The sequence below is a fragment of the Dasypus novemcinctus genome, chromosome 11, assembly GCF_030445035.2.
Source record: "Dasypus novemcinctus isolate mDasNov1 chromosome 11, mDasNov1.1.hap2, whole genome shotgun sequence".
Classification (NCBI taxonomy): domain Eukaryota; kingdom Metazoa; phylum Chordata; class Mammalia; order Cingulata; family Dasypodidae; genus Dasypus; species Dasypus novemcinctus.
In genome coordinates, this window is record NC_080683.1 from 91,513,886 (window position 1) to 91,539,583 (window position 25,698).

Sequence of the window (25,698 nt, forward strand, 5' to 3'; positions counted from 1 at the left end):
TGTTAAATTTCTGATTGCTAAGAATTTTTTTTTTTGAGTATTTGGAAGTGTGATATTATAGGTTAAAATTTGATACTTAAGTAATATGCAAACGATTATGTTCTCCATAAGAATCTAGACTTGCTCAAATGTTTTGCTCATAGTTTAAAAATATATGAGCGACGCAGATTTTCCAAATTCTTTTAGAGGGTATATGAGCAAAGCAGCTTGAAACCCCCCCTTTTGAGGTATGCAGGTCAGAAATTTCTCTCTCATCACAGTATCATCTATTTTGAAAAACTATATTTTTTGGATTTCTTTTCTGGGGACCCTCTTAAAATACTCATTCTCCCCAGGCTAGTATAAAACTGGGGGAATTTCACATTAGAATGCATTGCATCCTCAGAGAGATCTGCTTTCCTAGGACTAGTGGACCATGGGAGGGTATTAGGTACTAAGAGGAAGGGTCTGGGTGGAAGAACAAGAGGTAACATAGGAAAAAGAGGAGTGCCAGAGGCAAACTTGCCTGTGCTCTCATTCTCCTGGATGTGGGCTCTTTTCAGAGGGCCTTCCCTAGGCAAGGTGACAAGAGCATCTGCTGTGATTTCCACAGGTGTGGGGAGCTTACCTCAGGGAAGGAGATGGTCCCTGGGAACTCCAGATTTTACCTCAAGGTCATCTCAGGAGAATCATCTCCAAGGAAGGAAATGAGGTAATAACCAGACAAACATAATTCAATGTGAGGAAAACAGTGAATTTTGTCTCATTTATTTTCAGGGATGGATTGTTTTCTCCTAATTTATTTTCCCTGTTTATCAAGTTGTTTCTAGTTCTTCATAATCAAAATCTTCATTTCCTTTAGGCTCATTTCCCCATGTTCAACACTTCCTTGGTTCACAATAATTTGGATTTTTAGCTATCAACTTAATTGCAAAACTTTTGGGTGAAGGAGGGAACAATGATCTTGGCAAATTCTGGACTGGTGTGGCTCTTTGTCTGAATTCCTGCCACATTTGTAAATGTAGATAAATTAATAAATCTTTTCTGTGTTGACTGGGGGAAATCCATGAACTTCCTTGAGGTGCTGACAATACAAAATAACAACATGCATTTTCACCAGCATGTAGTTGAATATGTTTTTATTTTTAAGTATAATATAAAAATTTAGTTCAGTGACAATATGGCTTACTGGGAGCTTCAAGATATGGGTTCCTGTGTCAGACAGTACTGCCACCAAATACTGTGACCTTGAATTTCGGCTGTTAACGTCTTTGGTCCTCAGTTTCCACATTTAGAGAATGAAGTGATTGGACCTGACCAATTCTCTAATCTTCTTTTTTCTGCTGACATTCCATGATATGACTTTCTAATTTTATAATGGACTTTGTTAGGGAATTACTTTCCTCACATATTGTTTATTTGTCCTCTTCCCAGGAATGGCTGAGCATATTTATTTTTGACTTTTGAATGCTTATGAATTTCTGGCATTCTTTATGTGAGATAGAAATCCCCTTAATGAAGAGAACATATTTTAATTCAAATTTGGGATGCACAAAATTTTCCCATACTACATGCTATATAAATATTGGTTAGATTGAATTGAACATGTCTCCTTTTCTATTTACTATAACTCTAATGACAAGGTTGATTTTGTAGATTGATACTGAGTGGTCTTGTTTCTATACAATGTTTTCTCTTCCATTCCTTTTCCCGTATTGATCTAATTGAATTTTCTGTTTCTTTGATAGAAATTAAATATTTCTGTTTCTTGATTTTCTACTTAAACTTTCTAAACTCTGTCAAAGTATCTGCATTCTACTTTATTCTCCAGTTATTTGATTAACTTTACATTTTTGACTGTCTTTCTAGTACTAATCAATTTCACTTTGGAACTATATTTAAAAAAAAGTTAGTGCTCAGTTCAGAGAAAATGGGGTTGGATAATTAAAACCCATGTTCACTCAGTTCATATTTTTATTTGCATATCATGTTGTCTAGTGCTGGGTAAACTAGATTTTAAAAAGTAGGTACAACGCATATTTTTAAAATGTTTGCATACTTCCTGTGTTTGCCAATTTCCATGAAATAAGTGCTCATGGCTGTAAGAAAACATATCCTCCTTCCCTATCCTCAGTCAAAAAACCTAAAATACAATAATGTGATATTTTTAAAGTGGTGGAAAACATTAATATAGGTTGAAAATCTTATTAGATCTGTTTTCAAACAAAGTATGGATTTTTCAATAGAATTAAGAGGAAATGTAATAATAAAAAGCTGTAAAGTAAATGCAGTGAAATAAATCCCCATCTCTTATTCTCTGCAGTTTTTTTTCCCTTAAAGCAGTACAGAACATACTTTCTATTTTATAAGGCCAATTGAAAGTTGAATTTAGTTTTAGAGAAGTAAGCCCCAAATTACTGACCTTCATTTTATTTCTTTAAAAATGCCCATATTTCTTGTGTGTTAAGGACAAAGGAAATTCTGAAAATGGAAATAGTACCAAGAGGTGTTTCAATAATACTTGAGATTTGAAAGAATATTCAATAATTAAAAAAAAAAAGCAGACCAGTTTTTAACTGACAAAGACAAAAGAACAATTTGTAGTTGAAATTATTTACTATTGACATAATTCACTATCCCCACAAAAATGGTTTCAGCCTCTGTATCATTTTTGACAACTCGTGTGGGACAGGACATCTCCTTTCTCTGCTGTATGGACAAAATTCCTTTGGCCTTCACACAGATCTAAGCTAACTTGGGGTTCAAACTCAGGAGAAGTTGTCATGGAGGAATGTCAAGGAAAATTCGAGGGTCAAGCAGATTAGTTGAAGAGAATAAAAGGAAAACTTCAGAATAAAAGAAGACAAAAAATTTAGGAAAATAAATATCTAAAGTAGTGGATTTAGCATGGAGGTTAAGAAAGAGCAACGAAGAGTGCTACACATTTTAACTAGCTGATTATTGAGTGATCCTTGGGGCACAACTGCCACAGGGGAAAACACCAATCTCCTGTCTCTCTGCCCTTGGGAAAATACGATTAAACTTGCTTCAAAAAAGATGAAAGGGGTGAGGGACAAGCTCTCAGATGGGCTAACTATACACAGCACAAATACCCAAAAATATCTCCCCAGCAGAGAAGCCTTAAATAGCTGTATGCTTGCTGCTGGCACTACCTAAATCGTTTATTGAGCACAGTAACTCACTAAAGCATTTCTTTCTTTTTTTAAATTTTATTTTGAAGAGAGCATTTCTATAAAACATATTCTGTTATTTTGTATATGTGTGTTGCCTTTGGAATGGTTTTTCTACCAACTTTTATAATAAAGGGGATTATTTGTATTATCATTCTCAACAGTACCTGTCACCTATGTGTCTTAGCTGTAGAAAAAGACTCACAAGGGTGTTTTTTAGCCTATTACTGATTTTCATTTTAGAGATCATATGTTAATGTGGACTTTTATCTTCATTCTTCCCTAAAATTTATGCATCACCAGGCAGTACTGAGATTGGCATAAGAAACTAAAACAGAAAGTCTAGGTATTTGGAAAATACATGTTTTTGAGTAATGGTATTAATTCTATCTAAAGTATAATTTCCAATAAGAATAAGATAGAAATACAGGCTCATCAAAAACAAAATAACAATTCCTTGGACAAAAAAAGAAAGGATGGATGATGTGATTCTGTTGAACATCGTTTGATTCAGACTTGCCTGTGATTTTGCTTGTTTTAGTTCTCTTTGAGTAATATGCTATGTTTGGATTACTTTTTTATTATGTACTTTTTTCCTCTGCCACCTCTGTGTTCACTATGTTTTTCCCTCTTAAAAAATAAGATATATTATGGGCCAATTTTTGATACAGAGTTAAATGGATTTATGAATTTTGACTTTATTGACAGGAAGTTTAATAGGATAGTTTTATTTTTATTATTAGTGCTTGCAGACCTGTAGCTAACTTGGTTTAGGTAGGTTAAGTTCCACAGGCACAAAGTGAAAGAGTCAGAATGCCAAGCTAAGTATGTCTGACTCCATCACACAAGTCACTTAAGATATAAAACCTACCCTCAGGTAGACGTAGCTTCCCCAGTACTTCCTATAAACAAACAACAACAACAAAAAACCTACCCTCAAAGAATTTATACTGTCTATGAAAGATGAACAGAAAATCTAATAATGATAGTTTATACCCTTTAAAGGTTTACTTTGTGTATTATGCATAATATTGCTAACTCTCCCAACAATGCAATTTTTATACCTTGGCAGACTGAGACTCAGAGAGCTTAGTTTACTATCTATATCACCCTGCAGGTGAGTGGCTGAAATGGGATTCACCTTGAGTTCTATTTGCACTCAGGGCCAGAGTTTCCAGGGCAGCACAGACTTAGAAATTAGCTCTCAAAAGATTCACTTATCAAAATAGCTGGGAATGCATCCTACTTTTGTTTCATAGAAAAAGTGTATGAGCATTTCATGGAGGGAAAAATATTTGCGCTGATATTTGAAGATGGGAAGTACTGGGATACACAGATATGGGGAGAGGAGGATTCCAGACAGTGGGAATGGATAAACCTTTAATCCAGAAATGTGTGACATTTTAGGGTTACTGCACCTCACTAATGTTGGCTGTATCTCTAACCTAGTGACTGAACCAGCAGGTGGCTTGAGTCATTTTCTAGTCTCTACCTTGGTCTGTATCCTCCTGCTTCCCAAAATTGCGGCTTCAGATTAGCCAGTCTATGAAGTGTCAGGAAGCTGGTTCCTCAGTGTTTCTTCGTGTGTGGAGAGCTCCAGTCTAGTTCCTGGTTTCAAGAAGCTGCATCTGACTCATGGGGATTAATTTATTTTCCTCTTCACCAAAGCAGCAGAACACCAGGCCTCCTATGTCTGTGACTCAGAACACAACAGACCGTGGCTTCAGCCCCTCTCACCATTTACTATGTGTATTTTTGTTTTGCCTACATTTGTTTTGTGTTTTGTTCCTGATGATATTTGATTTTTTGATTTTTTAACTTATCTCTCATTGCTATGAGTTTGGCAGCAGATATGTTTCAAAGTGGGAGCACTCAGGTCCTTGATTAGAAGTCATTGGATTTGGTACTAAGGTATCCTAAAATCAGTTCAGCTCAAGGCAAGGTGAAATAGGGTGAAGAGAAATGGGCTAATATCTATTGCTGACCCCAGCAGCAGAAAACAGTGAACTATTCGAAGGGTCTATGCACACTCAAATTGTTCAATGAGACACCAAACCCAGAGGAGGATCAGTATCTCCTGCTGGGTCACAACAGTTGGAATCTTAGCTACAAGCTCTATTTAGTACATGTATATGGCCTGATGTGGTTTGGACAATCAATTCAAATGCAAAACTATAATGGGTGTGATAGGAGAGGAAGTTCCAGGGTCTCACTTAAGTGAAACACTTGAGAGGGCACTTCCAATACAGGAGATAAGTCTAGTTTCAGGTAAGCAAGTTTAAGGCAGTATTGCAGTGTGGCGGCAAGGTCAAGGTGGAGAATTCCATCTCACTATAGATGCTCAAAATTCACTTTTCCCACATGGCTGATGGATGGGATTCTCCTGCTTGCAGTTGTAGACTCTCGGTTCCCTGGTGTGGTGGTTGACCATCCTCACTTCTCTGTTAGCTGACCTGGGTAAGTCCAAAGAACTGGAGAGTAGTTGTTGCAATTCTGCTGAGGCTCAGGGCCCAGCTGGGACATGGACAGTCCAGAGATTCAAGTCTCCTGAGCATATACCAACCCCATCAGCCATGTGGGATCTAAACTCTGCCTCGATTTAGAGGTGAAGTGGACATCACCATCCCAGGGTCCTCAGAATTGAGGTATAAAATATAGATCAGCAGGATTTACTGGTATTCTACTATAGAATTATGGTGACTCTAGCAGTGGAAGAAACTATCATTGATGTGGAGATAGTGGCCACAGGAGTTGCTGAGGGCAGGGAGAGGGAAGAAGAGGTGTGATATGGGGGCATTTTCAGGACTTGGAGTTGTCCTGAATGATATTGCAGGGACAGATGTGGACATTATATATCCTGCCATAACCCACTGAATGGACTGGGAGAGAGTGTAAACTACAATGTAAAGTATAATCCAAGTGATAGAGCAGTGCTCCAAAAATGTATTCATCAAATGCAATGAATGTGCCACACTAATGAAAGAGATTGTTGATGTGGGAGGAGTGGGGTGGGGTGGGAGTGGGGTATATGGGAACCTCATATTTTTTGATGTCACATTTTGTGTGATCTATGCATTTTATTTTAGAAAGATTTTAAAACATTGCTTTTCCTTCCCATATCAGCAAGGAATTGGATGTGGTGGCTACCAGGTGTGAGATTTCAGTCTCTTCAGCTGAGAACTATTGGAGAAGACAAAGTCTGATCCCAGGTTCTTTAAACTCTGGCATTCTACAGTCCACAAAAAGGTCTGTTTTTGTTCTGTATACTTCCATTCATCATTAATATCATAGTGTGGCTGCCTATAGTGTACCTGAAATGATTCTTACACCCAAATGAGAATAGGTCCAGATTAAGAACACATGATAAAATTTGTTGTTTAATTGATTTGCCAACAATATTCCAGAATAATTTCCATAAATTTCAAGCGGGGGGGGGGGGTGTGTGTGGAATGTCCAGTTTATGGACTTTCTCAAGATGGCTTTTTCTAGCTCAAGCCCTTCTAAAGACAATAAAGAAGGATTAATAGAGAAGAACTAAGATGCCAATATGAAAGAAGACATATAGAAGTTAATGCATAACTGAATATAAATTTCTATTCAATGAAATAGAAACATTGTTCAGCTAGGACTTAAATGTAAATCTCATGGTAATTGACAATCAGTAATGACTTGGGGATAATGAAATCCTTGAAAGAACTTGGCTCATAAATATTCACCATTTTGGTTATTTGTTGATTAGTTAATTTCTCTAGCCATTTATCCATTTATTCAGAAATTATTTATTAAGGGTCTACTATGTGGAAGGCTTTGTGTTTGGCTTATGAGCCATACCTTACAAAACTTAGGAAGCTCATAAAAATTTTCAAGCTGAAGACTTCTCTATCCCTTGCTGATCCAAATATCATGTTAAATCAAACCAAACCATTTCATTCAGCTTACCTGTATTTGAGCTGACAGCAGATTCTCTGAGAATTCATTATGAGAATGGATATATTCTACCCTTGCCCAAGGACAATCTAGTAAAGTCCCATGACCTTTAGCACATGCATTTTTATAGCTTTCCCTCTTTTGCGATGAACTCTTACTTTATTTAAAAAAAGCCTTCTATGAAATGTTACCTCAGCTCAGATGTGCTTTGAAATATAAGAACTGTCATGGCTCACAAACCCAAGTGCTTATGGGATTAGGCAGGTAATAGCAGGGAGAAAAACAGGGTTAGGTACATGGCAATGGGGAGTGGTGAGGGTATGGTCATCAGGAAACTGCATACTCCACCCAAAGGAGAGGCCATTGCTCAGATGCTGCTGAATGTTTCCACACAGGAAATCTTATACTGTATTGCCTGACTAGATTTTCTAATTTGTAAGCAAAGAAAGAAATTCTGAAATTTTATACAAATTTTTCAATTAAATACATAATGGAAATTTTAAAAACTTGCCTCACAGAAAATGTTCACTTTCCTGTGTTTTCATTTTGTGAGTTCTATTCTCCTAAAAATGAATAAAATGATCTACTTTCTCTTTATCTTATTGGGTTTAGACATTTTAAAGTAACATGCCTGCTTAGGTTTGTATTATAAATGTGAAACATGTTTTCCTTTTGTGGTTATAGGCAAAATCAGTTTGATAAACAAATTAACAATAAAAAGATAATACTTTAGTAATTCCTATTTTTTATACATGCAAAAGGAAGAAGTAATATTAAAATGACATTATCTTTCCATTAATCATTACACAATTTCAATATTGTAAAGAGTTTAAGAGTTCTTTAACCAAATTGGGAAATATTCTGAATGACTTGTTCCGTGAAAGTTCCTTGTGAAATAGGTAATAATATACATACAAAAACATCAGTGAAGGAACTTAAAGCATGAAAAGTTAGCGTCAGTTCTCCCCTGCACCAGAAATTATTCAAAATGATGATCTCTGCTTTTCATGCTCCCTTCAATGTTTGGACTCACTGTTGATTTCTATGACCTTGAACAGTGTTGACATACAATAGATACTCCTTTACACTTGTGGAGGGAATAAATGAATGAAATGAAACAAGGGAGGACATTTAGAGAGTGTCAGTAGAAAATAATGGTCATGAAGTAAAACTCTGTTGGAGAAGACAGAACACATAGTGACAAGGCCATAGGTATACAAGAAGATTGCTTGTATACTTTTGACAATTGTGGAAGGATATGCCAAGCAGCAGCCAGTTTAAGCCTGAATGGGAAACTGTCATATGAGCAAGCCCCAGAGTGCATAATTAGAAACAATGGGACAATATTAAGAAAAGAATACATGTTTTTCAAATTTTAAAAAATTCTTCCTTTAAAAGCGTTGGGTTACAAAATTGTCTCCTATAATCCGGGACAAAGGTGTCATGATTGGAATTACGGTAAATACAAGACTAACTGATATAATTTTAGGGCTGGATAGGTAAGAACTGCTGGATTTAGTCTCCTCTAAGTCATTGCCATTTTTTTTCTCCCAGTGGCTATGTTTACCATTTACAATTGAACTCAGCATTTTAACTTATTTATCAGATTTAAGCTCACATACTAATCAGGTAAAATATCTCTTGCCTAAAATATTTGTTTTGTGGAGAGGGAGGCAATTTAAGCTCAATGAATTCAATAATAATTTCAAATCAATCAGTTGAACTACTCCATGACTTGATGGATAAAGATAGTGACTCTTCATGAGTGATGGGAGAAAAACAATTACAGTTGGCAACTTATTAGTTCACTAGTAATTGTGGAATGAAAAATGAACCCTATGTTCAAAGCTGGTTTCTTTGTGAATAGAATAACAAGTTAAGCATGACCATGACTCTTAGGCAGAATGAGAGACTGCACACGATAAGAGTAATAGTATTATAAAAGTGTGACTGTCTACAGAGATGATTATGCTTCAGGTTTGTTCATGAACAGAACTTTTTTTTTTTCCTGGACAATTTATATTTCCAGACACTGGTTTTGGGTAATATATAGACATTGACTCTGGTTCTGATTTGTATCTAGATTTAGGTTCTGGTTTTCTTATAATGAACTAGATTCTGGTTCTACTTTCATGTATGTTTTTGTTTTATTTCATTAATCATGCTAATTGCTCTCAACTTTTACCCAGATACATTGTTTTGAAGTGAATATTCAACCCCACTCACATCTTGTTATCTTTTGTGACTCTAGGACTGCTGTTACAAGGCTAAGCAGGCATTCCTGGGAAGTGAGGTCAGGTAAAAGGAACTGGAATGAGAAGCTATACTAGGATGAGAGTAGATATACCTTTGTAAGTGGATGTAGTTGGCTCCTGCCTTGGGGGAATTTTGGATTAAAGAATATGGCAGTAGCTGAAATGGATGTGAGAATCAGTTGCTTTTCAGCCAAGAGTTAGCTCATATAGGGATAAAAAGTGGGAAGGAAATAATGCATCCACTTTGAAAACTTCTAATTATTGTTATTATTGTTAGAAAATTTCTCTTTCCCCTCCAAAATATGGCATAATTATTCTCCCCCACTCCAAGCTCTCCATCAGCTAGGTTCAATCTTTATATCCAGAGAGTTACCTAAAATTTAGTGTCAACATTGCACCAAACATATCTGTATCTTTTAAAATTCTCACAACAACCCTCCAAGGCTCACATTTTGAACCACTGTTTATTGAAATGAATTCTTGAGTAAATAAAAGAGGAGTTTGATTATTTAAAATTATTGAAAATGGAGGTTATTACATTCAAAAGATTGGGAAATAGTGACAATTTTTAAAACAAATTATGTTGAAAAGTTATATATTTATAGTAAAACATATATGTGTATGTATTTTTATATTATTTAAAGTCGTACTATATGTTAAAATGTGAAATGGTACATGAAATAACAGCAACGTACAATTAATGTATAGTATACAGATTAAAACTGATAAATTAAATCTCTAAGAAATTCTTAGGTAAAGCATTACAAATTTAATACCTAAATATAGAGTTTTTAATTCAGTGGTATACAGGGATTTTTCTAGGCATTAAAAAGAACAAAAAGCATTGACAGTGTATTTAGTTTATATCATAAATTTGGAGATTTATATGAAATGCATTAATATATTTTCCACTTCATTTAATTATGGTTTCAAAAATGTTTACATATAAGCTATAATAAGGGCCAACCATAATAACTAGGTGATTGTACGACCAGAATGTGTACTTTCTGCATTTTGAGATAATTAAACAATTAAATGGCATTCCTGAAAGAGAATTATTCTGGTGCTCATGTTTCTTTGTTGTGAGAACACTGCATGCCCATAAGATATTTCTTCAAATTTCAAAGAGAAACTTGATCCCTAAATCTTTTTTTGTTTTATTGCCTAAAACCTCCTCACCATGAAATTATATTTAAAAGGACAAATTATGATAGGGTATAGTGATAATATCCTTCAAATGCCAAGGGGCTTCAGTCTCACCTCAGTTATTGTTCAAGAAGCTTATTTTTGAAGACAAGTGGAAAAAACATACTGTCCATTCAAGATTTCACTCTTGAATTTCAGTTTCAAGTTTGGCATTCATACCACATGCCAAATCTAATTTTGTGCTAGTTACCTTATTACTGGATAATGCAAATGGCATCTGTGTAAAATATGAGTACAATTAAATGATTTTCTACAGTAATGTGTGTGCTTTGGTATCTGTCAATGTATTATTGAGTTTACACTGAAGTCAAGAGGCTTTGGGTAACATTATAATGTCCTGGAATTATCACAAGAAAAAGAATTCAACTATGAAAAGAAACAGAGAACTTACTATTTAAGATTGAGGAATTGTGCATAATTTTTTTCACTATGTCCTTAAATATCAGATTTTGAGTTAATTTCCTGAAAACAGTCCTCAAATTCCATTTCTAGTTTAAAACTGATAAATTAATTAGTTGAAAAGTATTCTATAAACACGAAAGAAGATTTTCAGAAATTTCAACTCTTGTTAGAGAAAGCAAGGATGAACAGCCAAATCTTATTTTACTAAAATGTCTTTGACTTTCATTCCTCTGGCATAATAATGTGGTGTTTTGATTGTATAAAAGGATACTTTGAATCTAAAACAGAAATGACTCATTCTAAGACAAAAAATAGCAGCAACAGTGCCTTAATAATTTGAGAAGGAGATTAAGAAGACCCTTGTAAATTCATCCTTAAATGTAAACAGTGTGAAAATTATATAATTTGAAAGTCAATTTATTTTTGGCAGATTCTTTTCTTTATGTCTAAGTTGCAGACTAAAAACAATTTGCATAAAAAATCTAGGTAGCATGTCTTCTGGAAGTAGACATATTTAGAATGCTGAAGTAGCCTCTTTACTCTGTATAAAGAAACTGCTATAATAGATTTTGAGTTAAACTATATGTCTAGGCTAAGGTCCTGAATGGGCTAATGTGCATTAACAATCAACAAATTAGTGAATTGCCTTTATTGAAATTTCTTTTCTCAACCTAATGGTTTGTTTAACTGATGGCTGATGTGACCATTAGGGGCTATTAGCATGTTAAGAGGGTATTAAATAAAGTCAACAGTTGGCCTTAGAAACAAAAGGATAAACACAGCACAATTTATTATTTTGCTAGGCTAAGCAAACATGGTTTCCATGCATTGCTGCCTTCTGACAATGCCAGTAGTCATCTGTTGAATAAATATTTTATGGGTTAGAATAAAAGAATTAGAAAATCTATAAATTACTAATTTCCTAATTGTAGATATATATTAGATGATTTATGGGCATTATCTAAGCTATGTGCATACCTTCAAACTAAGTTTTCAAATTATGTTAGTTTTTATTCAAATGTCCTCATTTTAAGAGAAATGCATATTGCAAACATGTGGGGGAAATGGTCTTAAAATAAAGTTGGTTTCAAATGTACTCAATTTAATATACTTTAAGTTAAAGGAAAATCAGTTGGAAGTATTTTATATAGGGAAAAGCTCAAAATCCTCGTGTTTATTTTGTATTATTTCTGCTAGTTGTAGCTTCCTGTTACTGTTTTTTTATATCTATTAAGGCAGACCTAGAAGTGTTTAGTGGAGATGTTGAGAAGAAGCTCCTTCCATTGCCTATCTTATTCTTTGATTCAAATACTTCGTTTTTAAAAGTTGTTTTGTTTTTGATAGTGTATCAGCAAATAAATATAATTTTTGTATCTGTATCTTTCTTTGCCTTAGTCTGTGCTCTCCAGGAAGATGAAGAGAAAATGGAACTTTCAATAGATTTCCTGAAAATTGCCCTAGGCATGTGACATCCTTACCACTGAGTCAGAATAGTCATTGATTCATTCCTTAAATATTTGTTGGTCACCAGCGTGTGCCAGACACTCTTCTAGGCACTTAGGAGACTCAATGAATCCAAAATAGAAAAAAAATCTCTGCAATTGTGAAGCTTACATTCTAATGGAGGGAGACTGACAACACACAAAAAACCTAATTAACAAGGATATTTAAATGTGTTTTAAAAAAGAGAACAGAGAAAAGAGATTAGAAATGGCGAGGGAGGAACGAGTTGCATTTTATATAGAATGATCCAGTGGGCCTCAATGAGAAGATGGTTTAAAGGGAAGACTGAATAGAAGTCAGGAAGTTTGTGCTGCATATATTTGAGGAAAGAATACTCCAAACAGAAGGAACAGCTAGTGCAAAAGATCTAAGGCAGAAGCTTGTCTGATGAGTTTAAGGAGCAGAATAAATAATGCCAGAGGAGAGGAGAGGTGGAGGAAATGAGGTCAGAGAGGTAAAGGCAGGGAAGGACTTATGATCCCAGCCTGAGCTGTGAATGACATGATGTCATTTAAGTTTTATGAGGATCACTCAGACTGCTTTGTTAAGAATAGACTGTAAGGGGAAAAGGACCCATTAAAGGGGGCCTGATTAGAAATCAATTGCAGTGATTTGGGTGACAGATAATGATGGCTTTGCCTGGGGGTTTAGCAGAGGACATGAGAGGTAGTTATATGGAGAACTCGATCATATCCCAACCCCAAGATGCTGAGATATACCAATTTAAACATTTTGCCACATCTGCCATATCAATCTATCTCTATCAATCATTTTTCTTTCTATCAATCCATTTTCTGAAAACTTAAGTGTAGTTTTTATGCATCCTTCTCCTTAAACACCTTTTTAAAAAAGATTTATTTTTATTCATTTCTCCCCCCGCCCCTGCCTTGTTGTTTGCACTCACTGTTTGCTTTCTGTGTCTGTTCATGGTGTGCCCTCTCTATCTGCTTGTCTTCTTTTAGGAGGCACCGGAAACCAAACCCAGGACCTCTCATGCAGGAGGGAGGCACACAATTGCTTGAGCCACATCTGCTTCCTACTTATTGTGTCTCTCATTGTGTCTCCTCAATATGCCTCATCATTGCATCATCTTGTTGTGCCCTCTCATTGCACCAGCTCATTGTATCAGCTCATTGCACCAGGCCTTGGCGTCAGCTCACTGTCTTGCTCGTCTTCTTTCGAAGGGACCAGGAACTGAACCCAAAACTTCCCAGGTGGAAGGCAAGTGCCCTACTGCTTGAGCCACATCTGCTCCTTCCTTGAACACTTAGTACTGCCACCTGCATCTCCTAAGAATAAGGATATTCACATATGTAGCCATCTTAAGTGCAGTTATAAAGTTCAAGGCATTCAACATTGATAGAGAGCTTACAGTTTATATTGCAGATTTTTCATACATCCCAATAAAGTCCCTTTGAGCCTTTCCTCTTCCTTGCTAAGATCCCATACAGGATCACCTGTCTTTTCCTTCCTTCCTTCCTTTCTTTCTTTCTTCCTTCCTTTTAAATTTTGGGAACATAAATACAACACAAACTTTCCCATCTCAGCCACTCCTGAGCATACCATTCACTGGGATTAATCACATTTAAAATATTTACCCTCACCACCCTCCATTACTAAAATTTACCAGTTACACCTATTATACATTAAATCCCTGTCTTCCCATCCCCTGCCCCTTGCAACTTGTACTCTGAATTCTGTTTCTGTTAGCTTGGATATTCTCTGGTGTTTTCTTTGTAGTTACTATAGGACATAATTTTAACATTCTAAATCTATAGCAATCTCATTTGCTTTGATACTAACTTAAATTCAGTAAGATTCACAAACTGTGTTGCTATATGCCCCTGTCTCCCCACCTTTGGGTAGTTCTTGCCACAGATTATATCTTTATACAATATGAGTTCAAAACCACTGATTTATCATTAAATTTTATGCATTTGCTTTTTAGTTCTTGTAGGAAATAAAACGTAGAGTTACAAACCAAAAATATGATGATACTGGTATTGATATTTACCCACATAGTTACCTTTACTAGAGCATTTTATTTCTTCATTTGCTTTCATTCTACTATCCATTGATTTTTGTTTTCAACCTGAAGAACTCCATTTAATACTTCTTGTAAGGACCATCTAGTGGTGATGATCTACCTTAGCTTTTGTTCATCTGGTAATGTATAAACCTCTCCCTCATTTTTGAAAGATTTTTTGCTGGATATAGAATTCTTGGTTGTTGTTTTTTTTTCTTTCAACACTTTAATTAAGTAATCCCACTGCCTTTTTGCTTCCATGGTTTCTGACTAAAAACTGACAATCTTATTGAGGTTTCTCTTGTACCTGACATATTGCTTCTTTCTTATATGGCCTTCAGAATTATCTCTTTATCTTTGGCATTCAATAGTTTGATTATAGTATTTTCTGGTATTGGTCTACATAGGTTTACCTTGCTTGGAGTTTGTTAAATGCCTGGATGTGTATATTCATGTTTGTTTGTTTGTTTTTTAATTAAAATTTGGAAGTTTTCATCCATTGTTTCTTTGAATATTCTCTCTGCCCCTTTCATTCTTTCTTCTTCTGGGGTTCCCAGAAATGCCCCAATGGTTCTTCATGCTTTGTGCTCTTTCCTTCAATCTTCTTTCTGTTCCTATGACTGAATGATTTCAGTCATATCTTCAAGTTCTCTCATTCATGCTTTTGCCAGCTGTATTCTTCTGTTGAACTAGGGGGTTTTTAATTTCTGTTACTGTGGTCTTTAGATCTCTCTGTTTCCTTTATTTTAATTCCCCCGCCCCCACCCCCGCCTTGTGGCTTGCTTTCTGTCTGCTCTGTGTCCATTCGCTCTGCATTCTTCTGTGTCCATATTTATTTTTATTTATTTGCCCCTGCCCTTTGTGGCTTGCTTGTTGTCTGCTCTCTTTGTCCATTTGTTGCCTGTTCTCTGTGTTTTCACTTGTCTCCCTTTTAGTTTCATCAGCTTGCTGAGTTGGCTCTCCATGGCGCTAGCAGGCCTGGCGGCACTCCGTGGTGCTTGCGGGCCAGTGGCTCTCCATGGCATGTGGGTGAGCCTGCCTTCACAAGGAGGCCCTGGCATGTGAACCAGGGTCTCCCCTATGGTAGATGGGAGCCCAACTGATTGAACCATAGCTGCTTCCCTCTTTGTTTCCTTTTAATAATTTCTACATCTCTATTGATTTTTTCTTTGTGTTCATCTTTTGATTTCCTGAATTCCTTTCATTCTTTGTTCCTGTTTTTCTTTAGCTTTTTGAGCATATTTAGGATGATTTTTTAAAAGTCTTTTTTGGCTGGTATGCCCTTGGTCTGGCCCTCCTCATTAGTGGTTGCTCATGTTTTAATCTTTTCCTTTGCCTGGACCATTGGTTCTTGTTTCTTTGTATGTTTTGTAACCTTTTGCTGAAACATGGGCACTTGATATTTTAATATGTTATTCCTGGAAATCAGACTCTGAGGTGTCTGTTCCTTAAGTTTGTGGCCAGCTAGTGTTGTGAGAGAGCATTCCTTCATTGTTAGGAATTAACAAGAAAGAAGATCAAAGGGAAGAGGAAGATAAAGAAGAAGGAGAAGGAGAAGGAGAAGGAGGAGGAGGAGGAGAAGGAGAAGAAGAAGAAGAAGAAGAAGAAGAAGAAGAAGAAGAAGAAGAAGAAGAAGAAGAAGAAGAAGAAGAAGAAGAGGAGGAGGAGGAGGAGGAGGAGGAGGAGGAGGAGGAGGAGGAGGAGGAGAAGGAGGAGGAGGAGGAGGAGGAGAAGGAGAAGGAGAAGGAGAAGGAGAAGGAGAAGGAGAAGGAGAAGGAGAAGGAGAAGGAGAAGGAGAAGGAGAAGGAGAAGGAGAAGGAGAAAGCCTTCTATCTTTACAGATTGATGAATGCAAGTGCTCTCCTTTAGGGTTTAGCCATACAATAAGTTTAGAGTTTAGCTCTAGGCCAAAAAAAAAAAAATCCTTTCTACACACGTGTCTTGTCTTGGACATGAGTATGTGGCCCTAGGAATTTCCCCATTTATATAGTTCTGAGTGTCCCCTCTTCCCTATGACAGAATTTCTTCACAGTCCTTGGCAATGCACTATATGTCCCACAGTTAGCAATCCCTTGCACCAAGCAGGATGACTTGACTGTTCTCTCAAAGCATTCTGCAGGAAGGTTCCTTGAGCTGCATTCTACCTACAGGGCAAATTCTGGCTAGGCAAATCTCTGAGGCTGCCACTAAACAGTTTGGGCCAGGCACACATGCTCCCAGGATGTTCATAAGGAATACTCTGCTCCCTCTGGAACTGGGACCCATGGATCTTCACTGGCTCCATGCCAAACTGGTTAAAGGTAGAGAAAGGGCCAGCCAGGGCCCATAAGATCCTGAAAGCCTACCACTTTTAAATAACATTTTTCTTGATTTTTAACAGACTTTTAACTGTTTTTAGAACATTGAGAAAGATGTTTCTGCCTGTTCTTGCTGGTTGTTCAAAGCTTCTGCTGAGGGGATGGACCCCTAAATTGTCTTACTTCATCGTCTTGGTCAGAATTTCATCTGCATATATTATGAAGGTAGAACTAATAAAATTTGGATTGGAGGTAGAAGGTAGAGAGAAATCAAGGATGGCTTCAAGATTTCTGGCCTATGTGATGTAAGATCAAGTAACATCAACAGAATAGGAACGGTTTTGAAGTGGAACAGGAATTCAGCTTTGAATCTGTTGTAGGGTTGCCAGATTAATAAGTAAAAATATAGAACACAGAATTAAATTTGTATTTAAATGTGTATTTGATCTGAGGATCCTAACATTACTTTTTAAATGTTTATAAGACATGTAAATTGACATGTTGGAGAGATATTTGGATTTGTCAGTCTTGAGTTTTGTGTACTGCTCTCGGTTTAAAAGGTAAGTTTTTAGCATATAGATGGTATTTTAAACATGTCACTGGATGATACAACAAAAGATGTGAGTATAGATAGGGAAAGACAAAACTTCTGCTCCTTTCATAGAGCGAGGCTTGGGCCACCTCAACTTTTATAAAGGTTGGGCAAAAAAGAGGAGGGACAAGTAAAGAACAATTAAAAAAAGAAATTGGACTATTAGGAGAAAAATCAAGAGACAGTAATGTGCTTGCACCAAAATGAAGAAAGCATTTCAAGGAGAAGGGAGTAATTCATTGCGATTTGTACTGATAGGAATAATCCAGTGGAGAAGAATACATAGATAACATAGTAGAGAAAAAAACTAATGGCTGAAGCAACGTCCTTAACTAGATGAAAGGTGACGGGCTCTTTCTGGAATGGAGATGAACATCTAGAGGACCAGGCAGGAAGGCAGAAAATACAATGACAAATACTAAGGAGTGGGGAGATGTGGTGGTGGGAGCTGGCAGAAGTTCTTTTCTGATTGCTTCAAATTTCTCAGTGAAGTTGGAAGCAAGGTCATCATTGTGATATGGGATACGTAAGGAAATATATGAGGTGTGAAGAGAAAGGAGAAGTCATGAGACAGGCATCTATGTTAGGAGAGTGAACAGATTGGTTAAGCATAATATTATTTCTGGGCAAATTAAGTTTGTGAGCATGAGTTTAAATTGAAAATGGGCAGCATGATTTTGTGTTATTCATAGCACATCCACACAAAAGTAGGGTATCAAACTTTTATGCTGAAAATTAAAGTTAGAATTTTAAAAGAGGATACTACCTAGCAGGTTTTACCCAATTTAAGTGGGAAATAATTAAATGTAATAGTCCATTATTTGTGGGTGTTGATCTGTAAGAATTCTTAGAAAAGGTCCTTTAATTGGAGATGAATAAAGCTATTAAAAACTCATTGAGAAAGTACTCTAGATGAAGAAGAGCTTTGTATACTTTGTGATATGAGAACTTATAAAGGGCTTTGAGAGTAGTTTCAGGTCTTTAGAGGAAATGGTAACAATTTTTATCTAGTGTTAAGAATTCACTTTCTAGTAAGGTTTGCTTTCTCTTCCAAAGGTGCTAAGTGACTCTGAGATGGGCTCTTACTTTCTAATGTCAGTTCTCATTGATAATTGCAGAAATGTGTTTTAGTTCTCTTCCAATCGCATTATGTACTTGTTGAGGTGCAGTTTTTAAACATAGTGCCCTTGATCCATTGATCTCTTTTGAGTATTTTGCTTTCCTCCTACAACTTGAACTCTGCAAAATGCAGACAGCCTGTCTTCCTAGGTATGCAAGTGGCTGTGTGATTCTGTAGCTCCCTGCTTCAACAATGCATAGTACTGTTTGCCTTGTGGCCATAATCCTTGCCAGCTACATTTTCTCTGGTACCATGAGTTTTCTCTGAGAACTGTAGTGAAGAATGGCCATTTAAAACCTATGTCATTGGCAAAAAAAATCAGTTCCTTCTTGGACACTCAGTTGGAAATGTAACTTCTTTCAGTAGTGCTTTGAGACAATTTGTGTAATCATTGATAGCTCCTCAAGAGCAAAAACTCAAAGGCATGATACTTTAATAATTGTACAAAATAACTTAATCCAGTGGCTCCTAAATGCTAGTCCATGAATGTGTTTGTCTGTCTGTAATGGTATTTTCACTAGTTTATAGTGAAATGTGAAAAAGCAAGGACAATGTATAACTGCCAACTGTCCTTTCTTGAGAAGCACTGGGATTTAGAAATTATGCTCTTCTCTAATTTTTATAGTGATATTGAATAGAATTTTTATTTATACCATTCTTAAATTTTCAAAAGACTTTGACAATGCTCTGTCAATACCTCTAATTTACTTTTGAAATTAACTGGTCCATGAAATACAAAAGATTGGGAATCAGGTATTTGTACCACAGAAAGGATGGGGCATTTATAGGAGCTTAGAAATACACAGAACAGTTGAAAAGAATAGCTCCGTTCTTTTCATTCATTGATAGATATCCATTTTTGCCTATATTTGGGAGAATTTGGTTCACTCTTTCCAAACATATTTCTTGCATTATATTTTTCAAATTATTTGCTTAAATGTATGACTGCTTATCAACATTGCATAAAAATTCTAGGTGAGTAATAGAAAAATTATTCTTCTATAATTGACCTTTAAAAATCATTTCCATTTTCTTTACATGGAAACCAGATGTTTACTTTTGTAACTGTGTTTACTTTCATATTGGAGACCTATCTAATGCTTAGGAGGGCAAAATGTCATAGGTGGATCCTATGGAGGAGTTAATCCCCTACAGCATTTCAAAAGGTCCTTTTGAGTAATTTTTTCCTAGTGTGTTTAGATGCCTATGTAGACCGTTAGAAGAAGGCACTCAAAATATTTTTGTAGGGGATACCTATGATCATAAAATTAGCTTAGATTAAGGTTTAATTTATGTAGAGTTAAAATAAATAGACTATTTGAACTAGAATGAGAATGCAAAATAAACTTAGAAGAAGTATTAATCTGGTGGTGGCTGCAGTTTTTGGAATATGTTTTTGATACAGCATGTACAAAGTAACAAAAAATGTAGGAGAAAAGTGACATTTTGGAGCATACCTGGCTTTAAGATTTTATACTATGTTCTACAAATCTGATTATTTTTAAAAATTAGATTATTTTAAAATTAATTAACAAGGAGAGGTTTCTTCTAGTAGTCAAATAAAAATTCAGATTACATTATACCTTACTAATTAAAAAATAATTATAGAGTACTATTTAGAAAAACTCTGGTAGAAATCCTTCATGGAACCCAGTGTAGTTAGGAGGGACAGAATACTTTAGGGGTGAAAGGGCAGACTCTAGAGCTAGAGTACCTGGGTTTATGTCCTTTCTCTGACCATTACTTGTTTGAAGGTAGGCAAATCACTCAACCTCTTCAAAAACCAGAGTTCATTTTTCTCTTAATCTGCAAAATCAGATAATAATAGTATCTACCTGAAAGCCAGAGGATTGTTGTGAGGATCAACTAGTAAATATGTATCAAGTAATTAGATATTAATTGGTATACAAGGAAAGTGTTAGTTATTATTTTTGAAATTAAAATTTCAAAATTTATGTAAAACATTAAAAAATTATGGACTATACAGTGCTGGGTGATAAAAACAAGATCCATGATTAGGTATATTATATGATTAAATCTACTTTTCAGTTATTATTAAAGCAACTCACAAATAGAAAAAATGCTTGCCAAAAAAATTGTGGCTGAGTGAGAGTTTATTTTGAATCCAAAATTCGTGTTTGTTTTACATAACAGATTTAATATTTACAACCCTACTCTTCAATTAGCAAGTAGCAAAAGATGCACACACACACCCCCTCATCCCCCACTTTCAAATGTAAGCTCGGTGATAACTGGGAAGCCCAGGGCTGACTGGTGGAGTAGTTCCTCAGTGACTCACTATGTATCAAGGCAGCAGTCTCAGTTCAAATGTGTCATAGACACTCTGGTCACTGGAGAATAATCAAAACTGCAGATATTAAATCGGGAAAAAGCTAAAGGTCAAATATTTTCCTTGATCTAATTCTGTTGGTCTTTCCAATTTTTTCACTGTTTCTATTATTATCACAATAACGAACCCTCATTGAACACAGCCGCTTGAGCGTCCTAAAGGGAAATGTGTCTTCATTTTATTATTTTAAAGCATCATTTCTGTGTGGATCAGAAATATAAAACCACACAAATACTTTCCTAGCTAACATCCTACAACCCACAGGGACTGACAATATAAACCTCACTTCTAAATTTACAGTTGCTTTCAGAGCTGGTTCAATTATTTTTAAAGACTGCAAATCCCATGTTGCCACCAGTTCTTATCACAGCTTAGGGTTGGGTTGTTGCATATAATAACTAGGAAACTATAACTAACATTGGGGCCTGTTATGGTTAATTTCCTGGGTCAACTTGACTGAGTTATGATAGTCAGATGTTGGGTCAAGCACTGGCCTGCTTGTTACTATGAGGGTTGTTTTGGAGATGGGATTTGCATCTATAATAAATTAATTGTATTTACAACAAGGAAGGCAATAATCTTCAGCCTCATCACATTAGTTGGCAGTTTTAGAAGCCAGCACAGAAGATTTTGAAAGTTAGAAAAACAATTTCTGCCTCACCTTCAGCAGACCTTACCTTGGTTCTCCCCAGAATTTCCAGCCAGCCTGCTTCCCCTAGAGAATTCAGGCTAGCATCCTCAGTATCACCTTTACTAGAGTTTCCATATTGTAGCCTGCCCTTCTTAGCTTGGTCTTGCCAGCCCCCCACGGTCCTGTGAGCCAATTCCTTATAATAAATATCTTTATCTCTATCTTTGTCTCTATATCTATCTATCTATCTATCTATCTATCTATCTATCTATCTATCTATCTATCTATCTAATCTATCTATCTATCTATCTCTCTTGATCCAATCCTATTGATCCATCCTGTTGGTTCTGTTTCTCTGGAGAACCTGGCCTAATAACCATTTAATGTCTATTTTTCCATTTCCAAACTGCTTAACCAAGTACAATATGTAAAGTTGGGGCATTTGGTTAGTTGGAGAGGGGCACCAAATCAATTACCATGTTGTCTGTATTTTCTCCCAATTACATTTTTTCTTAGTGTTGTGCAGGAACTTCAAGAATTGGATTATTTTTTTTCCAATAAAGAAGCGCTAAAGTACTTTCTTTATGGCACAATGAGTGAGTAATGTCTGCACATGAAATACACAGGCTAATATTGGAATAATGTCAGAGAGGCCAAGAGAAGATTGATGCAGCTGTGAAGTCAAGGGTCCTCTGTGGTGGTGGGCAGAGGAAAGGGTAGTGAGAGGAAAGGTTAAAAAGAAACATTGGATCTAGATTGTGAAGGTTCTGAGTGCTTTGGAAAGGAGATTGGGAGCAATGAATGGTTTTGAGCTGTGAAGCAGCTGTCAAATTTATAGTTCAGAAACATCGCAAAAAGCAAGTCTGGAAGAATAGAAAAAGTCTGTCTAAGTAATTTGAGGTTTTTGTGGGAATTCAAGCAAGAAGTAATGCAGGGCCAGACCTGTAGGCAGTTGTAGAGAAGAAAAGGAGAATGGGGTAGATTCAAAATTCAAAATTTTACTATGATAATTTCATTCCCTTTCCTTCAGTCTTTTAAGTTTTCCTTGCCACATTTTAATAAAGGTATTTTATTAAAATATAATACTTCACTGAAAGTTTGACAATAAATATGTAATCTTTGGGGGAATAAAGGGAATGAAGATGTATTTTACAACAACAGGTTTAACAGATGTGATGGAAAATCTCTCCCATTCATACACAAAAGTCTTACCTAAGCAATGAATAAAGATGCTAAAGAGGAGCAGGCATTGCATTTTTGAGGAATCCAATTTGATACTTGAATACATAGCCCTCTTCTTTCCTCTGTAGGATGGCACAAACTTTGCTCACAAGAATCCTCTTGCATACCCAAGATAAGCTAAACCTTGTCTTTTTCTTGCCCTCTCCATTTTAGTGCCATTTACCATTAACAAAGATGATATGTTTTGCATCTTTACTATGTTCAGTCATCATTGGACAATCAGGCTAATTATAACTATTGATTCAGCAGCTCTGCTATGTGGTTATGGAAGAAAATTCAACTAGCTTGATAAGATTTTTTCCCCTCAATTTCCCATGATCTTTTAAGTCCTTGTAAATTGAGTTTTAAAAGATTTTTAATTTAATCTATATACAACTATGTGATTCTTAGAGTTATTCTTTGCCCCTTTTGCTTTGAAATAACTGTATAGTTGCCTATAAAATACCTTGATATAAGGATAGCTCTCATTCCTACCTCTTTGTTTTCTCTTTATTTCTCCATCTACCCCAACCTAAGCCGTATTTTTTTTCAGTTGTTCTCTCAGGTCTCTCTGGGTTACTCAGAAGATTCCTCAGAGTTTGCTGCAGTCAAGCACAGAGACCTGCTTCTAGTTTCTTTTAAAAGGCCTGTCTCTTCCCTGAGGGGGAAGAATCAGGGTGGTATCAGCTGGCTGGTGCAGTACAAAGCAAAGCCCTCCAAAGCTCTCCTCTGATGAGCTGGGTGAGCACCTGCCTGTGGAAGTGATAATTAGTGACACACCTCTCTGAATCTCAGGTTAAAATCCTCCTCAAGTTAAATTCCCCATACTCAAGTCTCTAGTGAATTTACCCCCTTGATATGAAGAATTCCAATTTGAAAACACATCCAATTAATAATGAATTTGCCCCTTTAGAGCATTTGTTCCATTTTAGGGTCCTAAATCTGGCACTTAGGAATCAACATAGGCTGCTAAAAGATCTCGGGTAAGACCTTTATAAATTCTAATACATTGTAGGGAGCATAAAAATAAGGCATAGTTAATCAGAATTAATCTCTTCAGGTCAATGAGTTTAATGCAGGTCTACAGTTATTTGAGATCAAGTTATTTTTTTCTCTATTTTTCTCACGGAAACTCAACCTGCTAAAGACACCAATTGATGACAATATGGGAAAGAAATAGAATTTTTCAAGAAAAATTCTCTCAGATGAGAGAAATATTTGGAAGCAATGGATCAAAGTAGTTGTGACAATTAAAAAATCAAACAAAAACCTTAGTGCATAGCCGAATGCTATCTACAGTCTAACATGAACCACTTTACACCTGGGCAAGACCTTGTGGTTTCAGGGAGCCCTGCTTGCCAGAAATGCAGAAACTTATTTAATAAAAAAACCCACATAGTCCATCTATCACTTGGGGTCTGGTAATTGTGACGCATAACCCTAAGCATATGCTCTAGCGACTAGGATCATTTAGACCCTAAAAAACAGGAGCTTCTCCTATATCCCTTGCTCTTTGTTCTTGTAATAAAAGGTCAATTACCATGGAGATTACGGGATGTACAGCTGCGGGCATCATACACAAACAATGCCTGGGAAGGTAAGGAGCATTTGAGTGGATAAATCTTAAGACCAATTGAGTTTTCACAGAGTGAATGTAATTGTGAAATTAGCTCTTTCCAGTCACTAAGCCAACCAAGGGGGATATTGTTATCAGGGGCTTCTAACCCCAGAGGGCTGTTTCTGCATATTTTTGAAGTGGAGTCATACTGTACTCTTTTGTGATTAGAAACTTTTGTTCAATATTTGTGAGAGTCATCCATATTGATTCATTTACTTATAACTCATTCACTGCTGTATAGTATATTATTGTGTGAATATGTCACAATTTAGTTATCCTTTTGATTCCTTTCTATTACAAATGGGTATTTGTGTTGTTTCCACTTTGGGAATATGACTGAATAATGCTGATATGAACACTCATAAATAGATAAATTAGTGAATCTATATACTTATTTCTGTTGAGTATATACCTAGGAGTAGAACTGCTGGACAATAAGGTATGCATGTGTTTAATCTTTGTTTTCCAAATTGGTTGTACCAACTTACACCCCAAGAGCACTGTATAAGAGTTCCTGCTATTCATCATTCCTGCTAACTGTTGCAATGTCCTGTCATTTTGTTTTAGCTCTTATTGTAGGAATATGGTAAAATCACATTGTGGGTTTAATTTTATCATGTATGCAGAAACCCTAAAGAATCCACACACAAAAAAAAGGCTACTACTAGAACTAATAAGTGAGTTCAACAAGGTTGCAATATATAAAATCAATATGCAAGAACCAGTTGTAAAACATCATTTACAATAGCATCAACAAATATAAAATGCCTAGGAATACATCTGACAAAATATGAAAGATATATACATTTTTAAATCAACTTGTTATTGTTCACAAAAATCCCTGCTGCAATTTTGATTGGGATTGCTTTGAATTAATAGATCAATTTGGGGAGAATTGATATCATTATAATATTGAGTCTCCTAGTCCATGAACATGGTATAACTTCATTTATTTTGGTTTTCTTTAATTTCAATTACATATTGTATTTTATTACAGAAGAGTTCTTATGTGTCTTTAGTAATTCTTTGGAATTTAATTTTAGAAAGATTTATTAAAGTGTAACTATACTTTACGATAGACTATACCTATTTAAAGTGAACATATAGTTCACCATTGTTTAAAATACCTTGAAAACATATTTAAAGAGAACATGTAGAACATAAAATGAATACAAAATGAAAATAAAGTATTTTGACATTTGTACATATCATGAAACCATTACAATCATGAAAATTAACATATTCATTATCACCATGTTTCCTTGTCCCCTCTGTAATTCCTCCACTTTCCCCTCCTGCCCTCTAACTGTCCATAGACAACACTGATTTGCTTTCTGTTAAAATACATTAGTTTGCATTTTCTAGAATTATATATCATTG